Raw genomic sequence first — 22,997 nt, 5'->3', positions numbered from 1 at the left:
TGGGGAATCTGTTTCTCGTGGTGGCGGCGGCGAGGGATTAGCAGGTGTTCAGAGCTGCAGCCACTGGCCTAGCCCTTATAAAAAATGGGGGTTGGACGGGTGAGAGGATGAGTGCCCTGTCCGCACCTTCAGTGTTACTTCTGCTGTCCCCCCCGGCAGGGATGTCTGCTTCCTGACAGGGGTGTTGGTGGGCAGCGGGGATCGCAGCCTCCCCACTGGCTGTGCTGCTGCTAACCCCTCACACGCCTGTCAGGGGAGCAGTGCGGCCATTGACTGGTGTGGGCGCGGTTGCCAGGGGAATGGTGGATGGATGCTTTTGGCAGTCGCTGCACCTTGCCTTGCCAAGCCTGCCCACCAGCATGGCTCTCCTGCAAAAGTCCATAGTAAGTGGCAGCACTGCTTTTACATCGACATGCAGGTACTGGCGCCAAGCAAGCCTTTAGGATTGGGGTGCCTGGCTACTTCCTGCTTCTTCCTGGAAGACCCTCTCTCCCAGTTTAGTAAGGTAGTTACTATTATGTTTCTCTGCTTTCTATCAGAGTTGTAGTTCCTGAATAAACTCTCTTCATTCACTCCTTTATTAGACTCGATCATTTCTAAGATAGATCAGAGCCTAGAGCTATGCCTCTGTCCCATGGCCTTATTATTATTTTTTTGGCCAAGCCCTATAACCAGGTTACTGTCCTTGGAACAGAAGGGCATAACTGACATCTTTGGAATCTTCAGAAAATGCTTAGCTTTCATCTATGGCACATGCAAACAGAAAGTTTGCTGGGCTCAATACATCACACCTGGTTAAAGTGACTGAAGCTATTTGTGTAGGTAGCATTCTAGTTATTAACATGTGGCATAGGGTTACTGGTGGTGGGAAAAGGACACATGGTCATGCCATGTCAGAAGAGCATTGCTGAGTTTTCAAAGCTAACCCATGATGTGTCTTCCACTAAAACAGCAGAAGTGACACACAGTTCCAAGTGGGTCCTCTTGAGGAAGGCATGGGTTTGTAAGATAAAGGCAAGAGCCACTGTGGGGGTTGCTAGGCAGTATTGCCAGCCTTGGTGTCTGTCAATAAAAGGCGAGGAAGGGCCGTTTCCAAGGTTGTTTTAGCCTTTTGAGAGAGGAATCAGCAGGGCCAGATCTGGCAGCACTGGGTGACTTGCTAGCTATCATGTAACTTGCATGCCTTACCCAGGACTGGCTGCTTGCTACTTCCAACAGAGCCATCCCGCTAAAAGCCAGTGTGGTGTAGTGATTAGAGTTCAGGTTAGGATCTGGGAGATACAGTGTTGAACCTCTACTAGTCTGTTAAGCCACCTGAAGGTCCCTAATTTTTTCTGTTTCATCCAGCATTCTGAAAGTGCAAATAAGCACTAAGAAACACATTAGTGTGAGCTATGCCCCCTCACACCACTTTGGGGATCACTGACATATATGAACTGCATAACTAAAACATAAAACCTCAGCCAGACTGGAAATCAAGTGAATCCATGACAGCTAACTCAAAAATAAACAAATTAAAACCCTCAATAGAGTGAACCAACTAAGTCACAGACCACAGGTCAAGTCTAATATATATTATATGATCAAGAAAGAAAGCATCTAGAAAACAGGTAATGTAGTGGCCATTTTAAATTGTGTGTCTGTTGATTGGCTTGCCATTGCACATTCATTGAACTTACTTCCCACCCACAGAGCCCATTGCAATGTGTGCTCAATGCACACATCAGTAAAATTAAAAATATGAAGTTGCCACAGGAAAACTAGAGCAAAGTGGGGAAATTGTCATTAATCTCTGTTCTAGAAATTCAGGGAAGGGGGGAGCCAACTCTGCTTATTGTACCACTGCAAATCTGCTAAAAACAGCATGGACAACAGTGCAGTAAATGGGTGGGAGAGTTACAACTCATGTACACGTTGAACACTGTGTGAATCCTGTTTCTTGGCTCTCTGGCATACTCTTCAAACTTCCTGTTCTAATTTTCAAAGAAAGTGGATCTTGAATTATTGTACATTTTAGAGGCTGGATGATTTTAATTCATTAGCGAGAGGACTCATTAGTTTCTTTAAAAAAAAATCACAATTCGTTATCACCAGTCATGGAAGATAAGTGGCAATATTACATATGTTTTTCACACCAAATTTCAATTCTGCACTGGTATGATAGTGACATTTGCCGGTTTGCCTGCCTTTCTGGTGATACAACATTCTTTCTATGAGGGCACACACAAATCACAAGAAGACTTCAAGGCAGGAAACAAATAAGAGAATCAGAAAATGGAGATTAGAATTTTAGCTTTAGTGGGCTCCAATCTTATGACATAGAGAAATTAGTAATTGTTGGCATTAGTTCTCCATCTGTAAAATGGGAAATAATAGTAACATAGCTCAAAGAGTTGCTGGGAAGCTTTTTTTTTAAAAAAAATTCTAAGTAGCTAAGGAAAACTTATCTGACTTTTCTGTCTTTTCAAGAAATTCCACAGACAGGGTACTCATTTATGACGTGATTTAGATACTCCAGCACTGGCATGAATTACCTCTTGGGCCAAGAAGGACTCCAGCCCTCAGCTCAGAATCATTACTGCATTAGAAGTCCTGATGGCACCATTCATTACGGTCACTTATCTTCCAGAAGAACACACTTCACCCTATTGCCACATATTGCTGGGATCAGGGGTAACTTCTAAAATCAGCACAATGTTAACAATCCTTGAAATACAAAGGGTAAGGCAAGGCAGCTTTGGAGAGATTTCACGGAGAGCACATACGGACACAGGAAGCAAGGCCCAATTGTTTCGGTAGGGTATGGCTAGTTTTCCGCCTACAGTACTTCAAACAAGGCTTGCAGATTTACAGTAAATTGCAGCTGTGCCCTCTCTGGTTTTGCTGCCAACATAAAAAAATACTTGTTCTGCTTTAACAATTGCCAAGTGAGTCATGTTGGCCTGATTCCTAACCAGCATGGGGGAGGGGGGGGGAAGGGGTTCAGATTAAGAGACAGGCCACCTAGATGGTACCCACATTGTCCTTATTAATGCATTTTGCCCCTTCTCAGATACCTCCCTAGGAAGGACACATATTTCATCTGTTTTACTTTTTTGAAATATCAACTAGGAAACATCCTAGCTTTACTGGGCAGAATTGGTGGCTTATTGGTGTTGTAAGGAAAGAAACAAGATTGTGTAATACACAAAATGTCTTTGGGAATGAATGTCACACTAGGAAAAGAAAAGAAACAAATCACAGCTCACGTAGGCCACCCCTACAGTTGTTCCACATTCATCTGTGGCAATGCCAGAAAGCCTGGGCTGCTGCTTGGCATCTGGAACTCCACATGGAAGCCGCATGAGAGCCAAATCACATCTTACTTTTTAAAGGAAAATCCTAAAAAGTTAGGGCCATTTCTCCCACAGAGCCACCCGAGTAGCTGTTTGAGTCTGCAGGTAGTGTGTGTAGCTGTGGTGGCAGTGTAGACACTGTGGGTCAAGAAGTGCATGGTGTGGACAAAGATGCAATGGTTGTTTGTGGAATTGGGGGGATGTGCCAACCTGAGCCTGCTCCTAGCATGCTGGCCCTAAGGGAGGCAGGAGGCATCACTCAGTCTCCTTATTGCCCTCTGAGCTTGCCAATCCCATCCCTGAAATGGTGACGCCTGCCCACACTGCTCAGCCAGTGTGTGGCTATAGGCAGGGGGATGTGTAGAGGGTACAGGAGCCAATGTGGCTGGCAAGGGTGTGAACTGCAGTGTGCTGCTGACCCTGCTGCTGTTTCCAGCGATGCTGAAAAAAAGAGCAGGACAAGTTTCTTGGCAGTCACTGTTATTGCTATGCAGCCCAGCCTCAGAGTGGTCTGAGGGTAGAAATCTGAGCAGGGGAGATGGAAACTTATGTATTGCTTGTTTTTAAGGGGGGGGGGTGGAGGAACCACCCACCAAAAATTTGGCTGTAGTGCCACCTGTATAAAATAAGCTATACTTGCCTGCCCATCCCAGCTGTCTATCTCCCTCCCTTCATAATCCCCATCTGAAAGAGCCTCATAAAAGTATAGCCTTTTCAGTTCTGCTTATTAGGAAAACCCATTGCAGCCCATGTTGGGTGCATTACTCCCTGAATCCCTTTGTGTACTTTAATTTTCTCCCCCTCTTTTAATGAATAGGTTAAGCTTTGTTTCCTTGATGGATGTCAATAAGATCCTGGACTGTACCCCATGCAACTTTGACCCTTGCCTTTCCCAGCTGATAAAGTCTTTCCAGGATAAGGTAAGGGATCAGTTGTTGCAAATTATCAGTGCTTCCCAACTGTAGGGGGACTTCCTCAAGTCACTGAAGGAGTCTGTAATTCATTGTTGGTTGAAGACAATCTTTTTTGATAGGGGTTATTAGGCCAGTTTCAAATCTATCTTTCTTAGAGAAAGAGACTTACACTTAGCAATTCTAGGTGTTTCCAGACAACACATCTTTGTGTTATCATTTTCCAGCTGGCTTCAAACCAGAACAGAGATGGCCTTGGTTGCTCTAGTAGATTATCGCTATTTGCTGATCAATAAAAGTAACAATTCTCTTGTTTGATCTTGTTTGATCTTTTGCCACTTTTGATATGGTCAACGACTCAGTATTGCTAAAGCACTTGGAGACTGGAGTTGGGATTAGCAGGATGGCATTTAAGTGATTTAAATTATTTCATGTTCATAAGGTAGTCACTGGTGATTCTGAATAGATCTAACTTGCAAGATCCCTCTGGGATCTCACTGAGTGAGATTGGCTAAAGCACTGGAGTTTGGTGCCACCAATATGCTGGTGAGCTATATACATTTCTTTGAATAAGCCTCCAAAAGCAGCCATCTCTGTCCTAGGCTGGCATTTGTCTGCTGTGGTCTTCTGAGGAAGAACCCACTGAAACGGAATCCATGTAAGATGGAGCTGCTGCTGGTTGGCAAGTCTGATGTTCTGGAAGGGGGATTGTGCAACCTACCCATGTCGGGCAAGTCTTTGATAGATGTGATTATGATCTTGGGAGTTGTGTTGGACTCAGCCCTTTTGTTAGAAAAGCAAATATGGTGACCAACAGTGCTCTTCTCCAGCTTTATCTAGCATAGAAGTTGTGTTCCCTTTTATAATTAGCTGACCTGACCTCACTGATCCATGCTTCTATAACCACAAGACTAGACTACTGTCACTCATTCTTTGTGGGGCAGTCCTTAAAGACCCTGGAAGCTGAAGCTGGTCCAAACTGCAGCAGCTTGGCTGTTGAATGGAGCTAGATGCTTTGCTCACTTGCCAGTCCAGACATAGGTAGAAGTTAATCTGGAGTGAGGTGGAAAAAGAGGAGTAGAATCAGTAATAAGACTGATGTGGAAATTTATTTTATGTGGAAGAGGTCTTAAGTAGAGGCTGTGTCCAGTGGGGTAAAAAGGCTTGTTTGTTCAGTCATTACTTGTGAATAACAACAACAACAACAACAACAACAACATTCGATTTATATACCACCCTTCAGGACAACTTAATGCCCACTCAGAGCAGTTTACAAAGTATGCCATTATTATCCCCACAACAAAACACCCTGTGATGTGGGTGGGGCTGAGAGAGCTCCAGAGAACTGTGACTAGCCCAAGGTCACCCAGCTGGCTTCAAGTGGAGGAGCGGGGAATCAAATCCGGCTCTCCAGATTAGAGTCCCACGCTCTTAACCACTACACCAAACTGGCTCCCAGTTTTTAATTATTATTTCTCAGTGGTATGTGGTAGGTAGAAAAATTCTTTTGGCTTCCTTCATGGCCTATTTCAATTACTATGTCAGGGTGGGAAAAGTTGTCAGGAGTAGGGCAATCCAAATCCAAAAGCCATGTGATAGCTTATATTAGGATCAACCAAAATAACACAAAATATTGTGCAGGCTTTTGAGTTCTCTAGGATGGAAAAGCAAAAAAAGGAAGGAAAGAGAAAAACATAGCTTTCAGGTTATGGTATTAAAGCCTCTTTTTCTTCATCCTATAGGATGTCTGTAGATTAGAATGTGTAAGTAACTTCATTGAGCATGGGATATGGCAGCCTGGTATCAGATTGCTCCCTTGGGATGCTGGAAAGCAAAAATGGAAGTCATCAGTTGAAAATATAACAACCATTGCTCAAATGGAGAAAAGCTGAAAGAATATTTCACTAAAGATGATGCTGGATAGGTAACATATGAACGACTCTGGTTGGGAAAGTAAGTCTCTGCAGAATAAGGTCAAATAGAGAGCATAAGATGTGACATTTTAGGCAATTAATTGTGCAATTACAACACAGAAAGTCAACAGGAGTGTCTATGGAGCTCAAGTTAGAAATTGTTGATCTTCTAACAAAAATATGAAACTTGTCCCTAAAGTTAACTTCCTTTCTGAAGCATTGGAAAGAAATCCCAAGGAGAGCCTGGAAATTAGCTTAACCTCTTTTCTAGGTAAATTGGTAGCATGCTTTTAAGTGATAGAGTTATTAATCGTATTGAAGAATAAGACTCATGCAGGAAGCATAAGCATGACTTTACTAAAGGGAAGTCCTGCATCATCAGCACTTTAGAATCATTGGAGGGTATCAGTAAAGATGGAATCTGATAGTTAATTTATACCAAAGTGTCAAGGAAGAGCTACTGCTTTCAATCTTTGCTTCTGGGCTCTTAGGAAGCATTGGCTGACTACTTTTAAAAGCAGAGTGCTGGATTAGACTGACTTTGGTCAGACCCAGCAGGACTCTTCCTGTGTTCTTGGGTACAGCTTTTCTGTTCCTGTAAGCTACATGTACATTAACATTAACATAAATCTATGTGTTAGATGCTTGTTGAACATATGATCATATTCAAATGGAAATTACCTGTGTGGTATGTTCAGCAATGTTATAAACAAGTATCCGTCATGCAATTACTACCTGCACTATCACGGAACCAGAGCTGTCCTTGCTACATTACCAGGGAAAACACTTAAATTTGATAGCAACTGTATTTGGGCAGAAAGGGTGGTTGTTGAATACAGAGCATTGCAAAATGCCTCTGTGAGAGGAGAGGGAGGCACATATTTGCCGGAGGTGTAGAGTTCTATCTTAAAAATTTTCAAATTCTGCAACTAAAATCCCTAACCTCTGCAATCAATCAGTGTCATACAAGTAGGAAAATACTTTGGACACCCTCATCCCCTGTGATCTCTGCTGTAAAATAAGAAATAACTAAACTCATATTCCTCCATGTACGGGATATGGGTATGAGGCAAAAACACCAGGTCGAAATACAGCCTGGGAAACGGCTTTTTACTGAGGAAAGAAGCCCTGGTGGGTTTATAGTTATCCCAATTCCTGCCATGGATTTCCAAGGATAGTATCTTTGTATCACCCAGTAGTTTCTGTGTGAGGGAACAGAAATGATGGTAGAATATAGAATAAGAATTATACAATTTGCAAGAAATGTTTTTTTTTGTCAACTACAGCAGTTCTGATGGAATTACCAGTCATAATTCCACAGTATTCCACATTACCACTGATAATTCCACAGTATTAAATCTTGAGTGCTCACTTCTCCTATTGAAACAACTTTTTCTACAAATGGGGATTTTTTTTTCAAAGTCTCAGTAATACTGTGTGAAATGGAGAAATCTCCAGTGACCACACAGAAATCTCCCAGCTTCACCCAAAGCCTATTTAAGCAGCTGTGATAATGGTGGTTGAAGCAGGTGACAATCTCATGGTATGCTCATGAAGGGTAGGAAGGAAACATTTTCTGGCAAGGAAATACTATTTTTTTTATTTGTCACAGAAATGTCCTTCTAATCTTGTTACCTTTTTAGGTACCATGGCAACAGATTTATTTCTAAACAAATGTAGCTGATGAGAGCAGAATGGGCAAGAAAGGTGAGTTTAGTATGATCTCATTCCTGGGCTGATCTAACCCATTGTTGTGATCAGTCATGCAAGGAGGCCTCTGCAGATGGCATTCGTAGACTGGGGTGAGAGGTGTTCATTCAGTGCACTCAGTCCTTGCAGCCACATGGAAACTTATATGCAGCCTGCCTTGGTTCAAATACAAAATCACTTTTTAAAGCCAGGATGCTGTGGCACTTTAAAATTAACTTGTAGCACAAGTTTTCACAGGAAACAGCCTTCTGGTGTAGTAGGTGTAGCATCAGCCGGATTCTATCCAATGTATTACATCCAGTATATTTTTTATTTATTTCTTTTAATCTTTGCTCCCTCTTCATCAAATCGAGTTTTATTGGCAGATTATATTTTTAAACTATGGATGTGATACACTCTGGCCTGGCTGCCCATGTGCCATACATCCATTCTTCTACCACTAGTATGGGATATGATTTTCCTTGTTCCCAGATTAGCACTTTTAACATTGTAAACTTGATTCATCCGATGTGACACTGGAAAAACCATGCTGATATTGCTTTGGTGCTGCAGTCCCAGTAATTGCACTTATAGACAGGACAGATATGGGGCACAGAAGAGTCCAACACCAGTGGGAGATCACCTGGGAACCACATGGCAATCACTCAGAGCTCACTGGACAGGATGTAACGGTAACAAAAAAAAATCATTGAAAAATGCTCAGGAAGAATCAGTTTAAAATGAGCCCACAAACATATGATGTTATATCTGAAGACTTTTCAGTGTTTCCTGTACATTTTTGCAATGCAGGGAACACACCAAACATTTGATTTTCCTAATTTTTTTCAAAGAAGGAAGTCTTGGAATTCGTAGGATGAGAGAAAAATCCATAACAATCTGCCTATTCATTTTACCACCTACACAATAAGAAGCTCTTTTAATCATTTTCTGTTCTCCAAGCTGAACTCTAAACAGCCCAGAGATGGAGATCTCAGACTGACTGGCAGCAGCAGCCGGTCAAACCCAATGGTGCTGGCAGCTGATCCGGAGACACATTGTTTGGCTGAGATCATTTGCATTGAGCTGAGCTTCCGTCCATTGTTTCAGAAGGGGGATACAATGAGGTGTGTGACAGCAGAGAATCAGCTGAGTTACATATTAGCTGCATTCAGATTTCTTAGTTGATGTTTACCTTAAGACCATGTGAGGTTTTTCTCCTGATCTGTTGGCTAGCTAAAGAAATGCACCTTGAAAAACTGGACTGGATACTTTTTGCTTCTATGGCATAAGACTATGTCACAGAGGAAGGGATGCAGTCCCAAAAGGGTTGCCAACCTTCAGGTATGGCCTGGAGATCTTCTGGAATTACAAGTGGTGACCAGACTTAAAGAGATAGTTTTCCCAGAAGAAATAGATACTTTGACAGGTGGTCTGTATGGTATTATACCCTGCTGAGGTCCCTTCCCCTCCCAAACCCTGCCTTCACCAGAGTCCACCCCCCCCCAAATCTTCAGGAATTTCCCAACCTGTAGTTGGCAACCCTAAAGCCTAAGAACTGTTGTATTTTATCTTAAATGTGATTCTTTAAAAAAAATGTAAATATTTGCGGTTTACGGGGCTCATTTCAAGGGGGAACGCGCAGGAACGCAGTTCCGGCAGTTCTCCAAAGAGGTCACATGTCAGGTGGCCCCATCCACCTGACTTTCGGCCATTTTGGGCCCGTTTTGGCCTGGATTGGGGCTGAAATGGCCCGGATCAGGGCTGAAACAGGGCCAATCCAGATCAGGGCCCGGATTGGCCCTGATCTGGGCACTAAAGGGTCCCAAATGGCCCCTTTTTGCCATTTTGGGCCCCTTTTTGCCATTTTGGGCCCAATTTTGGCCCTGAATGGCCAGGATTGGTTCCAAAACAGCCAGGATAGGTGATGTCAGGGGGTGTGGCATATGCAAATCAGTTATGCTAATGACACACTTCTGGTGATGCCAAGGGGTGTCGCATATGCTAATGAGTCATGCTAATGAGTTATGCTAAAGAGTTCCTCCAGCTCTTTTTCTACGAAATGACCCCTGGCGGTTTAGCTACAATTTTAGAATGCGTATCACAAGTGAAATGATTTCTAAAGAAATGAATGTGTCTGTTCATCTCTTTACCTGAACATTTACTTGGTGCACAGCCTGCATCACATCATAACGTGCAAATATATTAGAGATTGTATTTGACCATAACCCAATGCCACTATTAGAAATTCTGTTTCTCAAAGGACTGGACAGCAAATGGCTGGAAGCCATCCACTCAGTCTGTTGATTTAGTATAAAGCTAAACCCAAACAAGTTCTTGACCATCCAGTCCTAAGAGACACTTCACTGACCTGGGAATGCTGGTGGAAACAACGATTTATTTATTTATTTACATTTCTTTTCTCCCCTCCCCCCCCACCCAAGTGGGCTCAGGGCGGATCACAACCCATTAAAATAAAATGAAATTCCATTTCCATAAAACATTTAAAAACATCATTAAAATAAAAACATATTTCTAGTTATACAGTCAGCCTTCACAGGGAGGGTTAGATTTTATACACCCCTTGTTGTTTCAGGCCAGTGGAGGCCCAGACCTCAGCCATGTGCCTGGCGGAACAGCTCTATCTTACAGGCCCAGCAAAAAGATAGTAGGTCTTGCCGGGCCCTGGTCTCAGTAGACAGAACGTTCCACCAAATGGGAGCCAGGACCAAAAAGGCCCTGGCTCTGGTTGAGGCTAAGTGGGCCTCCTTGGGGCCAGGGACCACCAACAGCTGTTTATCTCCTGATCGGAGTGCCCTCTGGGGAATATATGGGGAGAGACGGTCCCTCAGATACACATAGGGCCTTATAGGTCAGTACCAAAACCTTGAATCTGATCTGGTACTCCAACTACTACCTGGGATGGTCTCCTCTAATGCCTGTGGTGGATCATTCAGAATTTGCTGTATGGAATAATCCTAGAGGCTTTGGACTCCTGTTAAGAAGCAAACAACTATAGATTCTGTAATTTCCTGGATGGAGCAATGAACCTCACTTATGCATATCTTGAGGAAATCCAGTTCTGTCCATTCCCTATAGCATCAATATACAGGATTCTCCAAATACAGAAAAATCTTGCTTACATGACAGCCTGGGAAATGGATCCATCAGAATCTCTAGAAAATGATGGCTGGCAGCCCATATGGTCATTTGCAATGCGATCAATTTATACAAATGCAGAGGAGGTGCAATTTAAAGTCCTAAACCACTCTAGCTAAATACCATCTAACATACTCACTTCTTTGCTGATTGGGATCTGAAACTTTCCACAAGGACCTACCTAAGCCACTGTATGTGGCAACCAAACTCTGTCAAGCATATCATTGGAAATCATCATTGGAAAGCCGCAGCCTTCAAGGAAGCAGTGGAGTGATAAAGTGGAGTGACAACGTTATGGCCACATGTAAAGATCCTTAGCAAGTACAACAAGCCTTAAAACCCATTCAAAGGAGGAACCTCATGAATCCTTAGTTTCTTACACTGAAAACCTCTCATCCTAGGGATCCTATACCCCCAGTGGGGGCAGGGGATTTCCCGCCCCCGTTCCCTACACCCCGCCCCCAATTACCTGAGCTGCAGGGAGGTGCGCACCTTCCTTGTGTGCTCCCCCGCCACGTGACGCGCTCCCGTGCGCCACAGCCGCTGGGATCGGGCCCATTTTGGCCCAGATCGGGGCTGCTGCAGAGTGCAGGAGCGCTCCTGCGCTCCGCAGCACTCAAAACGGGCCTGATCCATGGCAAATTGGGCCCGTTTTCAGCAGCAGCCCCTCCCAGAAGGTAAGTGCCAGGCCCCTGTTCCCCTGCCGGGAGACTGAGGGGGCCTGGCAACCCTATCTCATCCAGTGATTATATTCATGCCCAGTACTGAAGCGTGCATTATACTGACAGGGTTTTCTAGCACACTCCAGCATCTTATATCTAGCAGTTTCCTGATCTTTTGCCACTTTTACTCCTTTCTTTCCCTTTACAACTATTATACACAAGATGCTGTCTTTTCATAACATCCAATGGTATATGTTTAAATTTATTCTTGTGTTTAACATATTAACTTCTTTATTTTTATTCATATATTCCTATATTTTATGCCTTTAATTACCTCTCTTAATTCAAATAATTTTGGTGGTGTTTATGTTTTATGCCTAATTACAACCATGTATCTAATTCTCAACATGGCCCCCCATGGATTCTTAAATCCAGAGACTGGCACCATGAACAGACAAGCTAGATCTTTCTACGTACATGAGTAAAATCTCAGGCCTGCTGAAAAATGTGGAAAAAATACATGGGGGGACAGGGACGGCAAGCGTTTGGTGTAGTGGTTAAGAGCACGGGACTCTAATCTGGAGAGCCGGGTTTGATTCCCCACTCCTCCACTTGAAGCCAGCTGGGTGACCTTGGGCTAGTCCCGGCTCTCTGGAGCTCTCTCAGCCCCACCCACCTCACAGGGTGTTTTGTTGTGGGGTAATAATAACACTTCGTAAACCGCTCGGAGTGGGCATTAAGTTGTCCTGAAGGGCGGTATATAAATCGAATGTTATTATTCTTATTCTTATTCATATGCGTGAATGGCACACAGATGTGATTATTAGTCTTGTCCATCAGTTGAGATCTGCTTTTGAAGCCATGCTGTATGTTCTGAAGCCTGCTACCTGCAGAGGCAAAAGGGGTAAGCACCAAAAATAGGGTCTGTTTTGTTGTGGTACCTCAGGTATGAAATTTCTTTGCCATACTGATTTACCTGGCACCAAGCTTGTTGGGCTTTATATATCAAATCTTTTGTTTTCCTAGACTTTTGGTTGATGCTGTTGATATTATTATTATTATTATTATTATTATTATTATTTACATTTCTAGCCTGCCCTTCCCACAAGCGGGCTCAGGGCGAGGTACAGCAGTTATAAAAATACAATACAAATATTAAAAACAATTAATAAAACAACAGTTCATCATAAAATCAACAAACAGATAATAACTGTCCCAAGATGGGGTCACTTCCAGATTGCTGCCCATCAACATACAGGGGGAGGGAAGTGAACAGATAATGTACTGCAACCCATACGTGGGGCACTACATAGCCCCGTGCTGTACCCATACATTGGGCAGCCTGCCAGTGGACACTGTATAACCCCACACTTAGTGGGAAACTGGTGGGAGGCTCAGTGAGGATCTCTTGCTGGCCTCAACCATACGCCTTATAGGCCCGCTGAAATGATAGAAGATCCTGACGGGCTAGGGTTGCCAACTCCAAGTTGGGACATTCCTGGATATCTTGGGGGTGAAACCTGGAGAAAAGTGAGGTTTGGGGAGGGAAAGGACCTTGGCATGGCATAATTCCATAGAGTCCATTCCCCCAAAGTAGCCATTTTCTCCAGGTGAACTGATCTCTGTGGCCTGGAGACCAGTTGTAATTCCGGGAGATCTCCAGCCACTACCTGGGGGCTGGCAACCCTATGACAGGCCCGGGTGTCCTCAGTCAGAGAGTTCCACCAGGTTGCGGTCAGGACTGAAAAGGCGCTGGCCCTGGTTGAGGCCAACCGAGCCTCCCTGGGGCCAGGGACCACCAGCAGATGTTTTCTAGCTGATCGGAGTGTTCTCCAGGGCACATACGGGGCGCATATATGGGGATATTCCTTTTGTTTATGATGGGCCCCAAAAATACTGCTCCTGGTTCTAACCTCAGTGGTTTGACATGTGTTTAACAATTGCTTTACTTTTGGTGTTTGATTTTACACTTGTTTCTATTTCTTTATTTAGATATTTTATTTATACCTGACTTTCCCCCCATTGTATAATTTTATCCTCACAACAACCCTGTGAGGTAGGTTAGACTGACTGTGTGAATGGCTCAAGGTCACCCAACAAGCTTCCAGGGAGAGTGGGAATGCAAACTTGGGTTTCTTTTCCTTCATAGACTATTTGTATGAAATAGATAGATTTGTGGATTTATGGATTAAAGGATTTTGATGTAAGAAAAAAGAGAGGTTTTAATCATTACCTAGAGAAAGTGTAGATTTGACATGAATATTTGTTTTGGAGAAAACCAGAAACCTTTTAGTTTAGATTGTTTTTTCTTGTAGTTTTTTCTGTATTATGTATGTTTTTGTATGTTGATTAGTTATTTTTATTTTTGTTTATCAGCTTGTGAGTAATTGTAGTGTTTTTGTTTGTTTTTTAAGTGTATAAAACTGTTAATTAAAAAACAACCAAACAAACCAGGGTCTCCCAGATCCTAGTTGAACACCCTAACCAGTATACCACACTGGTGCTGTGATTCTTATGGTTTGTATTGCCTTTTTGTCTTTTGATTGTTTATTTGTGTTGACAGTTTAGAAGTCACATCAGTAGCAATGTTAAGTGTGAGAGGTATATGCATTTTAAATAAACCAGTTTAAGACAATGAGATATTGCTTTGTCCATTATATGCCCATTTTGAATAGTTATCTGGAGTTTTATAGCAGTAAAAGAGAATTTCAGTGACAGCAAGGAGTTAACCAGAGAACTTCCAGGTGTACACTTACGGTGCAGTTGGCTTTGGGTGCCTGGCCTGAAGAATGTAGCCCCACTGTGCACAAGAGCCAGTTTACCACTCTAAGCCAGAGAGAAACTTTAGGATGAGGAGTGGGGAATGGCAATTGAGGAGACAGCTGAGTATGAAAAGCTGGCCACTTTTGTATTACGAACTACCATGTAAATGCCAACCTCTGTGCTATTACTAATGGCTTCATATTTGATCACATCTTCTCTCTAGTTTCTCTATTTCTATTCACTCTGCTGTGTGCCCATCAGTTCATATGTATCATGGGACCATATCGCCTGTTGTGCCATAGAGAAGGGAAATCATTCCAGAAGTTACGATGAGAGCATCCCAGGTTTATAACTTAACCCTTCACATTGCTCAACTCTGATATAACAATCATCTCATAGACTGAATATAATAAAGCCAATGCATTTCTTAGTTCACACAAACCAAACAGTCCAAACTGGCTTTATTTAGTATTTATAATAAATAGTTCTTTAAAACAAAACAAAACTAGCCCTGCATGCATTACTAGATTTCTGCCACAGTTCTCTTTAGCATGTGTTTCTCTTCATCTCATCTAGGACAAAGGGAGGCCTTTTTGCTTTTAAGAAGGTGACCCCAGGGTCCTTACTGAGGATCAAGTTGCAATGTCCATAATCTCTCTCTCTCTCTCTCTCTCTCTCTCTCACACACACACACACACACACACACACACACACTAAACAAGTAGAAAACTGATCGTTCCAACCTGGAACTTGGTTTCAACCCATGTCTGGCCTGATGAATCCCAGGGAAACGACAGCCCCACATAAGGGTCATGTAGCCAGGCCAGATCTGCTTTAAAGGGTTCTGGCAGGGCACCAATGCAGACCAGGAGTCTCCTTGCCCAGGAGCTGGCTGGGTGCTGAAGCAGTTTTAGGAGCCCTTTGTTCTGGGGCAAGGCAGGCTTTCCTCTTCTCGTCTGTATTTTCAACCTTGAGAGTGCACCGAACTTCTCTCTCCCCCTCCTCCCTCCCTCCTTCCCTCTCCCTTGGCTGAGGATGACGATTTCTCTTGACTCCATTCCAAGAATGTTGTCTTCTCTTTTATTGATGGGGATTGCGCTGTTCATTCTTATCGGAGGAATAGGTTTCAGCGATGCATTTGCTCCATTAGCTCCGATACACCGTGGGGAATAAAGCTGCCCATCTCCTTCTCCGCGATCGCCGGCAATGGAGCGCTACCCTGGTTGCTGCCAACTCAATGATGTCATCTTCAACTGCAATGCGACCTCCCCTCCTGGCCTTGTGCAAAACTCCTTTAATGAGGCGTCTGTGCTCCTGGCTGCTTCCCTGTTGGCACTCGGGAAAGCAAAGGGCGTGCTGCACAAATCCGTCTTTGCAGGCATTCATCTTTATTGTTGCATACTGACCCAAAGTGCCTCTCTCCCTCCGATGGGACTGATTGAAATTCAATGGGAGGAAAAAAATGCCAGGAGAACAATTTGTCCTTAACTAAACACAACCTTTTCCTTCTTTCCCCCTATTCTCTCCCCCCTCCCCCACCTCCCCAAAATCTATGCAGGAGCTACTGTTAGTTTGCTTCTAAGATCCTCCTTCTGGCAAGGAGAAAAGAGTTAGGGAGAATGCATTTCTAAACATAAACTAAATGTAATGGATGAAGCCATCCCTTCTTTCCAACACACATCTACAATCAGATGCAATAAACCAAAGACTAACTGCAGAAACGATCCCCAAGGAAAACACACTGTGATTTCTCCAACACAGGTATGTTTATTTCTGGACAGAGGCTGCACAAAAGAAAAAAGTTTTTTTTAAAAAAATGGCAATTTTATTTTAATATTTTACGTAGCAGTTGAGATTATAGTGCTAAATGGCAAGAAAATGTATGCATTCCATGTTTGTGTGTTAGAGAAAGGGCGGGCTTGTTGTCAGGTTAGGTAACCTAGGAGCATGTCATGACCTAGGTCATGGCTGAGCAAGGATTTGAACCTGAATTTCTTACAACCATTTTTAAAAGGCAAAATTCTACTCCTTGGGAAGTGCCATGATGCCTAAATATTTATTAAAACGCTGCTTCAGAACTGGAACATATTACTTTCTTAGATTGATAGTGTCTGTACAGCAAAACTCTGAGAGCAAGTTCTTATAAATATAGTTATATTCACCTGTTACAAATATTAAGTTTCTTCAAGAGTGCAACTATGCCTGTAAGCCCAGGTAAATGTGTGGTTTCTTCTGTGCCTTAAGTAACTGGCAGTATACTTGACCCACATGATGCTCCAAAGATGAAAACACTGAAGGTTTGATCAGGTTATTGTTCCGGTCACTTGGAAGATCCCCTTGATTTCAACAGGTATCAGATTAGGACTTTCATGCTGGAAAAAGATGTTGTTTCCTAGGGGAGGCCAATGAAGCGTGAATTGCTTCATATGCACTGGAGAACGGGAGCATGGCTGAGGGAGTCTCTCAACTGGACATCAGAAATATGATTCTGCAGTTGTACAGGCTTCATGTAAGATGGTAAGCTCTTGCATCCCTAAGAGCTTACCATTTCTGGGACACAAGCTGGTTGCAGAGGAGGAGAACAATATGAGCTAGTGTACAGCAGACTCCTAACAATAATAGCACACAACTTCTCAGTGTCATTGGAGAGCTTGTGATTTTAGCCTCACATGACTTGCCATAAAACCATGAGAGCAGCCATCTGCATTTGGCTATCCATAGTGGGTTCACAATAGTGAGGCCTTAAGATTATTTACTTGTAAAAAATAAAGGACACTTAACTAGTTCTTTTGTTCTTCCTCCTCCTAATTAACACCTAACACCAGAGTTGGCCAGGGCAGATGTGCGGTGCAGAGAAGTGTTACTGTCCTTGGCCAGAGGGTGTTTAGTGGACAATAACTAGAGCCACACAGGGCCAGAGAATGGTCAGAGACTGATAGATGGTAAATGGGGAGCTAGGAGGAGATCTGCATCTGGATGGTAGTTGTGCCATGGAACGTCCGGAAAGAAGGGCACCTACTGTGATCTCTAAGGAGCATTCAGAAGAAGAGATCTTTGTTGATTAGGAGTATAACAAGAGCAGGAGTGGGGTGATAAAGGCATGTGACTTTCATGCATCTTGGACAATGGTGCTAAAGGAACTTCAAGACCCATGTAATGTATTTACAGATATTCAAGTACTGTTTTTTAAAAAATCTCATTTTCAAATTGCATTCACTTGTATTTGGTGTCATCCAATATGTTTTCAAAGTGATTTACACCACAGCTTCTGATCTGACTGAATAGCAGTGGTCTGTCTGATCAATGAGACTAGAAATGTTGGCAATACATTTTAAAGCAGCACAATCATTAAAAAATACTGCAGATATCACATGCTATTCCATGTTGTGTTTAATCTGGGTATAACTCCTATTTGATTGTGTGTATGCATGTGTGTGTAGGATGTCCTCCTGACTTTGTGCTGGGCCAGGGCCTAGGGGCACGTGGGAGGCAGCCCTGGGTGGGGAAATGTCCTGTAGATAGGTTATCATTGTGCCTGAAGAAAAATGTCCTGTCCCATTACTAAAGGCTTCTTGTGTGGAAATAGGGGATTTAAGCTTTTCATGGCATGGATGTCAATAACATTACCTGGTAAATAACACCCCCGTTAAGCATCTGTTAAAGGGACAGGATTCTATTTTTGGTCCAGGCAGTTGGCAATTCTACCAGTAGAACACTGTCATATTCTCCTAAAGCAGAGAGGTTGGTGAGGTGGTGTGGGAGGTGGCATACAGATGTGGGTGCTGAGCAGCATCCAAAGAGGCGGCCCCACCAGCAGCAGGAGATGCACAGCCCTAGGGGCACAGAGTGGCAAAGTCAGCACTGTGCAGGTGCACAGCTACACGCTGGTTAGCAGCACTGCACTCAGGCTGCTAATGCCAGTGACCCATGTCGTTGAGTCTGCATGATGCTAATCTAGCTGCCCTTTGCTTTTAACACTGCTGTCTGACTCCTGCCAGTGCAGTATGGAAGTGCTCCACTCCTGATGGTCACAGAACAGCAGTGCTGACCATATGCTGCCTGTTCCACTGTTTAATCGGCTGCTGCAGCTCTCCTGTACTCCGCTAATATGATATCTAACCAGACACACTGAAAGAACATAGAAACTTCAATTAGGATGTGGGGACAAGACTGAACTGCTCTCCTGCTGTCTTCACACACACCATCATCTATCTGCATAAACTATTAAGCAGTAAGCGAAATAGATGTGGCCTCTTTAGGCTGTAATCCAGCACTGAATAAACTAAGCGCACAGCACTTACTGCTCTGTATAATCAGTTCCAGTGCAGCACATTCATTATCATTGCCTTTTGCATTAATACTATGTCTTGTGAAGAAAATGCTCACATGCACCCCATGAACTCAGTAGCTTGTTTGCTTCCACTTGTCCTTTCTGATTGTTCAAAGGCAGCTCTAATGATTGTCCCTGGCTCCATGGATTTTGCATACTTCCACTGATCTCCACTGCTATGGCTTCCTTTATATCTTTCTTACATGGCAGATATATTGGGGTGCTAGAATAATGGCAATACAATCTGGGTTGAGTGCATGTATATCAATGCCCTCTTCTGGCTGGAGCATGTAGTTTGCTGTCAGCTCAAAGGAGAAAGGGTTTTTTTTTTAATTGCAGGAGAATGGTGTCCATCTGTGTCTTTTCTTCCATTTGACTAATGGCCTCTTTATATACTGGCTCTAGCATGTACTTGTACTGCCAATGTTAAAAATGCAGTGCTTTGAAAATATGCTTGATATGGAGGCATACCACTGTTTGCCTATGATTCCCTGTGGAGTAATCTAGTACCAGGAAACTTGTAGCTGTAGCCACAAGTATTATGTGTGTCAATCCTGAGGCCATGCCTGCACAGCAGATTTATATATCCATTATGCTCCAAAGTGCAGATGACTTGCACAGTCCACATTGGGCCATGCACCAGCCCAGTATTCGTCTGCAATGCAAAGAGTATTGGATGCAGGATCAGCACACACGAGAGTACCCAGGAGCAGTGTCAAGTCATGGCTGTCACACACCATGCCATCCCTGTTTAAATAAGAAACATTTGTTGTATTACCCATTGCTCCTACTTCACATGATTAATATGATTCGCTTCAAACATGGCCTGAACTGCAGATGCATTCATTTGAACACATTAATTTGTGTTTTGGTCAATCAATCAAGCAGGTAAATCAACAACAGGGGATGATTTGAGCAAAAATTCAAAGCACTGTTAAGTAAGAGCTTTACTATACATAATGTTTTATATTTAAATAAGGTCCCTAAAGCTAGCTACAAAAAATTAGGTGCCCAATATTCAGTCATAGTGACTAGATTGCTGAAGAGGACAGAAAGCAGGCTTCTCTTCTACTATGATAAGGAGGGGCAGAATTTACTATTTCTCTATTCAAAAATTCATACCCTCTCCAGCTGCCTTAAACCCTATTAGGGAATAGGGACAATTACAACCCAATCTGGGGTGGGGGTGGGGGGTAGCCCCGTAGTACAGAGTGGTAAGCTGCAGTACTGCAGTCCAAGCTCTGCTCACGAACTGCTTTCGATCCTGGTGGAAGCTGGGTTCAGGTAGCTGGGTCAAGGTTGACTCAGCCTTCCATCTTTCTGAGGTCAGTAAAATGAGTACCCAGTTTCCTGGGGGTAAAATGTAGATGACTGGGGAAGGCAATGGCAAACCACCCCATTAAAAGTCCGCCAAGAAAATGTCGTGATATGACATCCCCCATGGGTCAGCAATGACGGTGCTTGCACAGGTGACTACTTTTACCTTTTACTGGGGGGGGAGTAGAAAGTGCACAGGGAGTGGACTAAGGGTTACACCATCATATCCTGGATGTAACCCTCTCTACAATGGCATCTGGCCACAGTGCTGCTCTGCCATGGCCCCCACCCATGTACAGCTGCCAAGGCTTGGCACAGGTGAAAGTGAGGCATAAGTCCCTGCACCAGCACCCAGGGGGGCAGACTGGGAGGCAGGGCATAAGTTAGTCAGCTTCCTAAGTCATTCTAGGCTTGGGAACACCTCCCCCCCAGGAGTGAAAAGTTACGCCATGAAAAAAATGACTTGCACTGAAAGAGCCTTTGCCCTGCTGCCCTTGTTGCTTAAAACTTTGAATTAACCATGATTCGGCAGGGCAAAGGCTCTGAAAAGGGAGAGACTCTGGCACCCTAGAGGTGACAGAGAACTGTAAGAGAATCCGTCCCTTTTGGAGTGATCTCTGCCAGCTCTGTCTTTTAAAACTATGCTTCCCGGTTAACATTGCATCTCCCAACATGTGAAGAACATGTCATAGTCTTGGTATCCCCTGCCATACTTCAGGGGCTTGACAACTCCCTGACCTGGGCCAAGGACTGGACTCTAATGGACATTGTACTCATGTTAGAGACAGATGTGGCTGTCTCCTGCGAAAGCATACAGAGGAGGGGCCCCCTTCTGATCTTATCTGCCTGTCTCCTGAGAAGAAGAACCGTTGTCATGTATACATAACCTTGGAACTCCTAAACTTTCTAAAACATTCTCTTTGCTCTCATCCTTAGTTGCTTTGCTTTTGCTTACATATACACCATAGCTATTGGGGGATGGGAAGTGGGAACCTAGACTAGGCTGGCAGCTAAGGAGGTTGGGAACTGGGCTGTTCTTAGAATTCAATTTAGACTTGAGGCTTGGTGCAAAACTTCATTCCTGGCAATGAGCCTGTAATGGATTGCTGAACTAGTAGATTATCAATAAAGCTTAAACTCATGCAGTTCCGGACTCATGTAGTGAAGTCATTGAGGTCTACTTGACAGAACCTTACATTTTGCCAGGAATCTCTTCAATCCTCTGAGTGCTGCACCTGAGTATCCTGAATCCTATCACCTCAGCCATGGCAGCTGGCATGGGAGAGGATATCGGAGCCACAGGACCTACAGAGGGAACCCTTGAAGAACTCACAGATTTGCATGGGCCCAGTGCGGATGTGCTGGCTGCAGAAGGGGCAAGGCCCTGTTTCAACCTTTCCAGAAGAGGTCTCACTTATACAGGGTTGCTGGAGTGCACCCCCCTGGGGATGGACCCCTTGAGTGGTGTTAGCTAGGAGGAGAGCAAGCAACAGGACCACTGGCGGGGCCGACTGTTTGGAAAGGCTCTAGATCTGGAAGAGAGCATCCTCAAGGGGAAGGAGGATCTGGACGAAGAAATCGAGCAGGAGGAAATGCTGGGAGCAGCCTCCGAGGAAGCCATACAGGAGCTTTGGGCAGAGATGGGATGAGGAACAATGTATATGCGTTGATGGAGAACCTCAGCCGTATGTATGCATGCACAGAAGATGTTCAACAGTGGCTGCTAATTACTGTCCCACCTGGGCAGCTAGGAGGCCTGGACGAGTCACCCGACCAAGATGTTTAGCCGCAAGAAGCCCCAGTGACTCCAGGTGGGCAAGGAGCACCAGTGATTCCATATGGGCAAGGAGACCCAGTGATTCCAGATGGGCAAGGTGCCCCAGTAATCCCAGGCAGGCAAGGGCCCCAAGGGCTGGCACAGCCTCCAATCTTACCCGTCCTGCCAGGCAGAGGGCCGCCTGGAAGGTCCCGTAGCAGCTTCTGTGAAGAATGCTGGGACCCCAACAGATGTTAGGGCTGTGCAAGTTGGAAGCTCATTTTGAAAGAGACCCTGAGGAATTAGGGTACTTCCTAGTACAAATGGCAGAGTTACTGAATGGGGCCACACCTTCCCCAATGAGTCCAGCCGGGTAAGCTACCTGAGTTCCCTGCTGGGGGAGCGACAGCAAAATATGTTGCTCTCTACGCAGCCCGAGCACCTGAACCCCAGAGTGTGAGAGCCTTCCTGCTTGTGCTTAAGGCACAGTCTGAGGACCCTTTTGAGGACAAGAGGGCGAAGGTGAAACGAAAGTGCATGAGACAAGGGAACCAGCTGGTGTGAGAGTTTGCTGTGGAGTTCTGGGTGTATGCAGCCAAGGTACAAGACTGGAATGAGTCGATGAAGGTGGAGTTCTTCCTTGCTGGCTTGAACCCAGATTTGGTGGCTAAGGCCATGATCCAAGATGACCCATGTACCCTACTTGGATGGATCCAGTTGACATGTGAGATTGAAAACTGAGAGTAAGTGGTGAAATTGCTCCATCTCCAGCATCAGGCGGCTCAAGGGTGAGGGACTGCGGAGCACTGACGGGGAGACGAACCACGGAGGATGGCAGAATATCAACAGAGAGAGGAACCACGTCTGCGAGATCTAACAACTCTGACCGAAAAGGAGAGGAGGATGAAACAAGGGTTTTGCCTGAGATGCGGGGCTGCTGGGCACTTTGTGGTGGAGTGCTCTGGGGAGAAAAGGTCTCCCCAAAGAAGGAAAGGAATTTCAAGCGAGGAATGTCAGGCTGCTTGAAGTCGAGAAGCAGCTGCACGACCCAGTGAAAATGCGGCTGCAGCTGGCTTGGACAGAGGAACTGAGGATTCCTGGACCAGCATCCCAACCAGCAGTGGAGGAGAAGGGGAAATGGTGGAGACCTGCTGTGAAGGATGCT

This window comes from Eublepharis macularius, chromosome 5, assembly GCF_028583425.1.
Source record: "Eublepharis macularius isolate TG4126 chromosome 5, MPM_Emac_v1.0, whole genome shotgun sequence".
Taxonomy (NCBI): domain Eukaryota; kingdom Metazoa; phylum Chordata; class Lepidosauria; order Squamata; family Eublepharidae; genus Eublepharis; species Eublepharis macularius.
This window is presented reverse-complemented; position numbering follows the sequence as displayed.